We start from the raw sequence: 10,576 nt of genomic DNA, 5'->3' as shown, positions 1-10,576 counted from the left end.
AATGTTTTGCTTTTGAAGACTGAAAAGTTACATATACAGTCAGGTTCACAATGATCCTTTGTCTACATGCCTGTTCAGTGTATAGCCACAGTGTAAGTTGTAGCTTGTTGACCATGGCATAAACAGGAGTGCAGTTTAAAGGCAAGGTAGTTATGTAGTTAGGGATTTGATTGTGTATACAAATTATCCACAATTCATTGACATTTAAGTGAGACCATTGAGGTAAACGAAAGACCTTTATGGTGAGACAAAGGAGCTATGAAACAAAGGGTTTCGACCATGTTACATAACAAAACAGGAAGTGGATATCTATTTAATTTTCTGCTCACATATTACCCTCATGAAGCCTGAATTCTTTTTATGCTGGCGACTAAGACCTTATTTGGCTATTGAATTGTTAAAATTATCGTACTGAAAATTGAATGTTTTGTGCCATCAGTTTGGATTCTTGATAATGCAGCATCTACTGAATTGATCACCCCTAACAAAAGTCAAGATACCAGTTTTACACAATTATAGCATGTGGTAGCAAGTCAAAAACATCCTAAAAGGTAGATCTTCATTTCAATGCATAGAATGCTTGTGCAGTTCCAGCTATAAGAGTCAATTTGAATTGTTACATACAGCTTTGCATAATATTTTGTATATCTCAGCAATTTGTCATTTTTTTTACTTCAGAAATAAAGTTTCTTTGTATAAAAATACTAGCTGAATGTATAAATATGACTTTTGTGTCCTTGAATGTTACAGAAAAAGTACATTAATGTATTAAGTGTTCTTTTAAGAAATTTTCAGAGTTGTAAATAGTATTCCTTAAAGAATACTTAAAAAATTCAAAGTATTTTTTCAGGATACTATTTATTGTCTTATAAGAAAACATTTAAAGCCATAAGTATTCTTTAAAGAATTTTGTTGCCATTTAAAAAGTATTCTTTAAAGAATACCTTAAGATTCAAAAATAATCTTTTAGTAATACTTTTCATATTCCTTAAAGATTCTTTTAGGAAGGGGCCAAAATACTGAAGGTTCTTATAAGAATATTCCTTTAAGATTACTTTAGATCCTAAAAGACATTTTCTTTTAGGCGTCCTAAAAGACATTTTCGTAAGGGTTTTGTTGTTTGCCATAGGTGAATAAATTCTTATTGATTGGTTCAAGAGTTACAGAATTACTTAATGCTTGAAATTAAATCACTCTTATTAAAAACATTACAAGTAGCACCTGAATCTAACATCAAATCTATACATTTACCATTTATGGAAATATTTGCAAATGGAAGCTTGCCACCATATCTTTCATAAACTTGGATATTAAACAGGAAATCTCTACTGGTATCTGAACTATCATTTTTGACATTTTTAACACACACTGTATCGACAACTTTTCGTTTGTATGGAAGCTTACTACTTTTCTTTTCATTAATGTTTTTCAGTTTACGGCAACAAGATTTAAAATGTCCACTCTTATGACAATAGTGGCATTGCTTCCCCTTTGCTGGGCAGACCCCTTGATGTGGATTTTTACCGCCACAAAAGTAACAACTTGAAGAGATTTTTTTAAATCTTGAGCTTGTCGATTTTTCTTATAACCACCACGTTGTGTATGACGTTGTCGGCTGGATGGAGTGTGGACAGTTTTGTTTACAGTGTCCGGCAACTGCAAATGTTCTATACTATGTGCTTCCCGTTCAGAGATTTCAATGACCTTGCCAGTGACACAATTTGGTCGAGAGTCATGTCTTGTCGTAGAGCTTTTCTGCGAACCTTCTTGTTTCTTCCCCTTGGATAATTTGGTGCTTTATTTCAGCATCCGTCATAGCTTGGTTAGTGAAGCCACAAGTAACAGCCAGTTTCTTCAGACGAGTCACAAATTGGTCAATGGTTTCTTTCATGTTGTACAGTGCGTCGAAATTGAAAAATTTCGTATTCAGTATTCTTTTTAGGTAGAAAGTAGTCATCCAAAGCCTCACTATCTTTTTATAGTTATCATCACATTCGGCATCAGTAGGCATTACAAGGGTTTCAGAAATATCGAATAAATCTTCACCACCTCCGTCTAGAAGTAATGCTTTCTTTTGGTCAGGGTCCGTAATCTTCCATGCAGTGCAGCTGTTTTCAAAACGGGCCAACCAACGCTTCCATCTCGGTGCTAATGTAGCAGAGTCAGTGTGGATATCCAACGGAGACATTTGTGAAAAAAGAAAGCCAGCCTCACCTGCCATTTTGAACTAACGAGAGTGTCTACTTGATAAACTATAGGGTTGGAGTCTTGCTATGACTCGGCAAAATCCTCGTCGCCAATGTAATGTTCAGAATAGCCAAGTTGAAAGGCATACACCCATACATACAGTAACGGGAGCTAACACGACGATGAGAGAGCACTGACTGTCCGATTTATTCATTTTCTCTTTTAATACACAAAATACAGATGCAGGTGCAAAATAAACACGTGCAGTGCCAATACTAGATGCAACAAATTAACATATGTATAGAATGTACAGGTCACTACAGCGATCGCGATTGAGAGGACTTTGTACCGGAAGTAATAGTAGTATCACGCCTGATGACATCATAGATCATGTGAAGACTTCGTTTTGATTGGTCATATTGGCATGTCACAGGTCAAATCTCAGCGGCAAATCTGATATCAGAACGGCGGTTACGACCCTTTTGAATTGCTGAGTGCATTGTCGCTGTTTTTTCACTCGACTTTTGACAAAATTTCACTGAAATTTGCCGTTGGACATCGCCGTGACAGCTTCATATACCCTAGCTATGAATGTACAACCTATAGGCAATGTTCAAGACGCGTTAATTTTCATGTCATCGTCGTCACGATCAGCGTGTGGAGATCGGCTTTGAACAATGGTCACATTATAACACCCTGAGGATCAAGGCGATCGTTTGAATTTCGGTAAGTAAATTTTCGATTATCCTTCTCTGCAACGTAACGACGAATTTTATCTGTTTCTGTTCTGTGCAATTGTGGAGTAACACTGTCCAATCTGAGTGAAAAGTGTATACAGTTACAAAGGAGTGGCCTTCATCTGTTCATGCCGATAACATGTATTGATAGTGTCTCTGTCTGGGGAATACATACTTCGAGACACTCTCTTGCTTTGGCGAGGGCACAGTCCCTCGGGGACTGTGGCCAGGGTGAAACTTTTGCTTATATGTATACAAATTTCCCTCGATGTACGATATAAAACAATGAAAAAAAACAATACATTTAGGAATTGTTGGGTAAGAATTAAGTTCTTAAACTCTGACCCAGTATTGTTTGTACATGTGTTTCATGTCATGATATTTAGTATACGTCTATTTATAAGATCATGCTGGACGATGCTGGACGTCTCTTTTGCTCTGACACTTAAGTTTCTTTTGAAATCTTCATTATTGTATTTTGACATTTGTTCAACGTTACCCGTGAATATTTTGCTGGCATATTGTAAGGCGAAATCAATGATTGATTTACAATATTTCATTGAAGTTCTACATGAAATCTTACAACACAAAACATGCATATAATATTTTCAGTCCTATCTTTCTGTAGCTGTGGGTCACTGGTAGCGTTGTCCTCCCCCATCTAAAAGTAATTTAGATTCACAGATATAGTAGTAAACTAGTTTTCATGTCACATGTAGTCAAAATCACCAAACATAATCGCTGGGACTTTTTCCTTTACATTCCTTTTTATTCCATTGCATTTTCTTATTTGTAGCTGAGAGTGACGACATGTCTTTGTGGCAACAGATGCTGAGAAAAAGCAATGCTGATGACAACTCTACATCACCAATCTCATAAACCCACATTGGTCCCAAAAGAGTAACCAAAATTGCCAAGGCCAACTATATAAGTGTAAGTACCATTTGAAATATCTTAGTGACCTGGACTCCATTTCATGATATGTGCAAGACTAATTGTGAAAGGTATGTCAAGGCAGTTGCAATTACATACTGACTAGCAGATTGTTCTCTTGGCATTTTGTCTACTGTACTGTGCTAGTATATGTGATTACATTAATGTTTCTTTTCTTGTTTTTCTGTTTTTTGTTTTAGCCCTTTCTGTAGTCTACGGAAAGTAAACCAAGACACTGAACAATCAACTGGATCAAAAGTAACTTCCCAATATATGGTTGGATATGCCAACACTTTGTTATGAAGATGCCATGGACTAAGGGAGATATTCTGTGAAAGAACTGTTGATGAACTTCTGATTTCTTTTGTTTTGTGTCATTTGTTAGCATTTCCATCTGCAATAAATGTATTAGGAATTCAATGAAAAACCTCGTAAGATTTTCTTTTGTTTGTGAATGTGTGTGAGTGTTTGTACCTGTGGCTACATTCTTAAAACTTACATTCACACAAGAATGAGTAGCTAGCGTGTGAGTGGTCGTGGCAAAGTGTGAAGGGTAGGGGTATGCTGCTGGGGTGTGGCTACCCATGGGGTCAGGTTCAATCGCGGTATGTATACCGTAAATCCTGTTTGTGGCAAGTATACCACAAAAACATTCTGCAAAGCCTAAATTTTGTGGCAAACATACCAGGACATGCATGAGTGTCGTGGTAAGCATCCACAATATGTGCGCTGCAAAATCCATCAACATGCGAAAATCTCAAGCTATGCGTAAGTTTACCACAACTTGTTGTGGTAAACTTACCAAGCAATTATGAAGACTTTACCAGAACTGTTCGCCGCAAGGCTTTAATTTTCGTAAGGGAGCACCCTCGTCCCCTTCCATCTCATGTTTAGCACTTTCTTTAATTTCTGTATTTATATCTCCATTCACCCCGAAGACCATAGATTCTGTTGCGTATTGCAATTCATTATTATAACCTGTGATTGCCGGACCCGAAAGAATAACCATCTTAGACGGCAAGAGAAGTAAATCGGGTGAAACGGCCTTATCAAGTTTGACACCAGTATTTGTTATTGTGTCTTGATATCGCCTATAACTGATTACTTTGTCGGTATTGCGAATTTCATCTTCGAGGAGAACACCAAATTCTTTTCGGATTTGCTCTGCGCTGCCAGTATCGCCCACTGTGGTACTGCGAATATTTGAATTGCTTGTGCACTGAATATGCAATACGTTGGCTTCAAGGCTTTCATTGAGGCGGGCGAGACCAGCCTTTGTTAGTCCTGAGTCTCCCTTCAGAGGGATAATAATAGTAATAATAATAATAATATTTATTTCTTATAGAGTGCATTACATTTTAAAAATCTCAATGCGCTTTACACAACACTAAAAAAGAGGTAATTATAAATAAAAATTACGAGAAAACACCAATAAAATGCAAAGAGGTAAAATTTTAAAAAGTGTCTAGGAATAAAATGATCTAAAAAGATAAGTTTTTAACTGATTTCTAAAATTGTTAAAAGAATTAGCAAGCCTTATCTCAAATGGTAAAGCATTCCACAAATGGGGAGCACATACAGAAAAGGCTCTATTGCCATAAAAAGCCGTGTTGCAAACAGGCTGATGCAAAATGATCGCACCACTAGACTGGGACCTAAGTGTACGACCAGTATGACGTACTGTTAGCATTTCTTCTAGATAGTCGGGGGCTTGGCCTGTTAGAATTTTGTAAGTGAAACAAAAGAATTTTAAAATCAATTCGTTTCTGGACTGGGAAGCCAATGTAAATTTTGTAGTACTTGTGTTATGTGGTCCCTTTTCTTCTTTCTGCTAACAAGCCGGGCGGCTGAATTTTGAATAGCCTGGAGTTTACGTATTTCAAAATTCGGAAGACCAAAAAGAAGACTGTTGCAGTAATCCAAATGTGATGTAATAAAGGCATGAACAAGTTTCTCCGTAGTACGTTGGTCGAGAAGATCACGAATCTTTCCTAACCTCCAAATTGCATGTGATGCTGATCTACAAATATTTGTAACATGGTCTGACATGGTGCAGGCAGAGTCCATTGTAACACCTAGATTGCGAACTGATCAGATGGATATACACTGACATCACCAATCCGAAAATTACAACGAGGGACAGTTCCCTCAATCCCAAATTTTGAGGAAAAATGTACAACCTCTGTCTTACCGTCATTGAGTGCAAGCATATTGACCCTCATCCATCCCCGAATCTCGTCTGGAACTGGTCAATTGGACCCCACGCCGATTGGACCCAAGTCAATTGGACCCAATGATAGAGATAGATATTATTTAATCATTTCACATTTTGTTGGTCAGCTAACGTTCGGTATCACTGACCGGCGTTAAAAACACTATGACCAAGACTTGTATTTCATAGTCAGTATCTAGTCTTTATATACTTGTGCAACGAAATTCACTTCGACAGTGCTAGTACTCGGAGACGGCAACCCGGCCCGCAGGTCTAAACAGTGAAGTACAGTACGTACGGTACATTTGCGTGGCCAGCTTTAGGAGCCAAGGCCGATACACGGTGGTCGTCTAAGACTTTATAAATTGCTAGCGAACTCCAAACATAAAACTACGTATGCTAAATCAAAGCATTGCTCGAATATATTGTATGACTTCATAATTTGGTAAAACCTCGCGATCAATCACGGGGTCCAATTGACTTGGGTCCAATCGGCATAGGGTCCAATTGACTAGAAACCATCTCGTCTAAACACGACTCGATCGTGGCAATGGGAACCTGGTTACCGTCGCATGTAATATAGGATTGGGTGTCGTCAGCATACGTCATGTAATCTAAATCATATTTGTTAATAATGTCCTCCAGGGGTGCCACATAGAGACTAAAGAGAATTGGTCCAAGGACAGAACCCTGAGGAACACCACAAAACAACGACTGTTCTTCCGACAGGATTGACTTGACGCAAACAGACTGTGTACGCCCCGTAATGTAAGAATTGAACCAGTCAAAAACAACACCTGTGATGCCAAACCGATGACGCAGCCTGTGTAACAAAATGGCATGGTCAATCGTATCGAAAGCAGAAGAAAGGTCGAGTAAAATCAAAATTACATGTTAACGTTTATCTAAAGAGCGAAGTATGTCATTCTGCACTCTAATGAGGGCAGTTTCTGTGCTGTAACCCGCCCTATAGGCAGACTGACACTTGGCGAACAAATTGTTATTATGTATGTATGCGTTCAATTGAGTGGAAACGACGCGCTCAATTAGTTTTGACAGAAAGGTTAAATTTGACACAGGGCGATAATTACTGAGAATATTACTGAGAATATTTGGATGAAACTATTGTATTGCCCCTCTGATCCATCATTTCAGAAGAAATAATAATGTGGTCTGTCTTTGTCGAGCAGTACATGTATTTTCTTTCCAAAAATGGTGTGTGTAATAAACGCCTCCGTCGGCGAAGAGGTAAAAGTCATGACCATTGTATATAGCTGCAGGCTGACGAACGGGCCCACAATTAGTGTAATATTCATAACCATAACCAAGACCTGAGTTTTTACCACCACGATATCGAAAGTCAGACTTCGTTGGACATATATTTCCAAATTCTGTACATAGAAGTTCATATTTCACGAGATTGTATGGATTGTCACCGGCTTTGAAGACACCTTCGTCTGGAAGTGCAACCTCCATTTCGTGAAGGATCCGACGTACTGTAAAATATACATGAAAACGACAGAATGAACGTATTTGCGGTGGAAATTTGCTGTCCATGAGATGGGCGAATGATATACCACAACCAGTAGTGCTGCACCATACGGCAAAATTTAATTGCTGGTCCCAGTATTTCATGTGCGGGCCACCCAACCAGACATTACTTTCTTTAGCTGTTCGATGAGTGATTACGTTATCTTTAAATATATCCCGCGGATGAAAAGTAAATTTATCTGTTGGCGTTACATATATTTCTAAGTCCATGAGAATAGGTTTTATGTCGTTTGGTTTGGAAGGAATATCAGCATGCTGTACTGTCGGTATATGTTTTTATTCAGTTGAAAAGTAACCGGGAATGCGTCTGTACTCATGATTATATGTGTAGTAGTATATACAGATAGATTTTAATGGAGGAGAATTTTCATATTCATAATCTACTACCATATTTTCTCATCATATTCCAGACTATGTTAATACTATATTTCGGATTCAGGTTTAAACGAATTTTTTAATTTTTACTAAGAATAGATAATATATTACATAGATTTGATCATTCTTCCCAATTTTTTTTAATTTTTTACTAAGAATAGATAACATACTGCAAACAATGGAGAATTTAATAAAGTCATCGGCAGCAGCAAATACGACAGTGACAGCGCCCTACGGAATGGTTCCAAAGGGGCACTGACCGTAGCGGCGTCGGACGCTCGATCCATAATAGAGACGAAGCGTGAAAAACTACTCTGTATCATTGCAAGTGGTCAAAGTAAGTTATTTTTTGGTAAGGAGATTACAATCGAAAGTGTTGAAAGGTGGAATGATGAAACGGTAATTAAAGTCTTTAAAGTTTATGAAGCGAGATACAGTTCTCTTATAAGTGATACCGTCACTCAAAGTTTCATAGATCTAGGAGCCTGTGCAATAAGTCAGGTAGTTCCAATCGATGACCGAGATAACTATGCCACTGATCTTAAAAATAGCGTCAATGACACTGTAGCTCCCATCCTGGACTATTTAGTGTTTGTTCTCTGGTCAGATATTTGAACATGTGTGAAAGGGATAAAGTGCATGAAGTGAAAATACTTAAATGAAATGTACTGGAGACAGTGAAATATGTTTAATGTAATTATTCAGAATATGAAATGGAAAAAATACAGAATTAGATATATCGAATACTGTGATACAACCATTAACTCAACAAGTCATTTACAATGACATAGTCCCCACTTGTAATAGGAGTATTAGTCTTGATGGGGCAGGAAAATGTGGTCATTAAGAAGTATCACTGGAGTGTATATGTTGAGATCTATGGGCACATAGGTCTATGTCGTTGTTCCCAATTTGAAACACATGAGGCATGTCTAAGTTATGGCTCTAAATCGGGAAAAAAGATCAGACCTCTAGCAGTATTGGCCAGCCAAGAAATACATATGCGCATTATAAATGAGGTACAAGATGTGACATCTTAAGGTCTAATATCCTATCAAAATTGGAGGGTATAGAACTTGTGGTTACTGAAATATGCATATATATGTATAATCAAGGTCAAAGGTCATCGAGGTCACATGACATTTTGAAAAAAAAAATATATTGCTAATTAATCCCTATATGCCAAAAAATCAGATTCTAGCTCTATTCGCTTGCCCAGAATTAGATGTGTACATAATTAATGAGGTAAAGCGTGTGTTGTCATAAGGTCTCCCATCCTACTAAATACAAAGGACATAGCACTTGTGGTTACTTATTTATTGACATAAACATATATTTTAGGTAAAAGGTCATCGAGGTCAAATGACATTTGGTCAAAAAATTTCTCTCCTATAGTTATCCCTATATACCAAAAATCAGACATCCAGCTCTATTGGCTCGCTCAGAATGAGATATGAGCATAATTATTGAGGTACAGTATGTGGCGTCATAAGGTGTCCAATCATAGCAAACATGAAGGGTGTAGCACTTGTGGTTACCGAGTTATGGAAAAATATGTATATTTGAGGTCAAAGGTCACCGATGTCACGTGACATTTGTCAAAAATATTGTATTGCTAAGTTATCCCTATATACCAAAAATCAGACCTCTAGCTCTATTTTCTCGCTCAAAATTAGATGTGCGCATAAGTAATGAGGTACAATATGTGGCGTCATAAGCTGTCCCATCATACCATACATGAAGGGAGTAGCACTTGTGGTTACTGAGTTATGGACAAATATGTATATTTGAGGTCAAAGGTCACCGAGGTCACGTGACATTTTGTCAAAAAAATTGTTTTGCTAAGTTATCCCTATATACCAAAAATCAGACCTCTAGCTCTATTGGCTCGCTCAAAATTAGATATGCGCATAATTAATGAGGTACAATATGTGGCGTCATAAGGTGTCCCATCATACCATACATGAAGGCGTAGCACTTGTGGTTACTGAGTTATGGACAAATATGTATATTTGAGGTCAAAGGTCACCGAGGTCACGTGACATTTTGTCAAAAAAATTGTATTGCTAAGTTATCCCTATATACCGAAAATCAGACCTCTAGCTCTATTGGCTCGCTCAAAATTAGATATGCGCATAAGTAATGAGGTACAATATGTGGCGTCATAAGCTGTCCCATCATACCATACATGAAGGGTGTAGCACTTGTGGTTACTGAGTTATGGACAAATATGTATATTTGAGGTCAAAGGTCACCGAGGTCACGTGACATTTTGTCAAAAAAATTGTATTGCTAAGTTATCCCTATATACCAAAAATCAGACCTCTAGCTCTATTGGCTCGCTCAAAATTAGATATGCGCATAATTAATGAGGTACAATATGTGGCGTCATAAGGTATCCCATCATACCATACATGAAGGCTGTAGCACTTGTGGTTACTGAGTTATGGACAAATATGTATATTTGAGATCAAAGGTCATCAAGGTCACATGACATTTTGTCAAAATATCCGAGATATCTGCGTGAACGGATGGACTCACGGATGGACGAACAGACGGACATGACCCAATCTATAAGCTC

At 37.7% G+C, this 10,576-nt stretch overlaps 1 long non-coding RNA gene across 1 annotated transcript; it reads left to right on the top strand.

The window, feature by feature from the left end:
• The first annotated feature begins 2,602 nt into the window (after positions 1-2,602).
• Positions 2,603-4,259, top strand: LOC139128286 (uncharacterized). The gene is made up of 3 exons (XR_011551246.1): positions 2,603-2,913; positions 3,721-3,857; positions 4,058-4,259. It is a non-coding gene; the product is annotated as an uncharacterized lncRNA (long non-coding RNA).
• The last annotated feature ends 6,317 nt before the right edge of the window (positions 4,260-10,576 follow it).

This window comes from Ptychodera flava, unplaced genomic scaffold, assembly GCF_041260155.1.
Source record: "Ptychodera flava strain L36383 unplaced genomic scaffold, AS_Pfla_20210202 Scaffold_48__1_contigs__length_985763_pilon, whole genome shotgun sequence".
Classification (NCBI taxonomy): Eukaryota; Metazoa; Hemichordata; class Enteropneusta; family Ptychoderidae; genus Ptychodera; species Ptychodera flava.
Note: the sequence above shows the minus strand (reverse complement) of the source record. Positions and strands in the feature narration are given on the sequence as shown.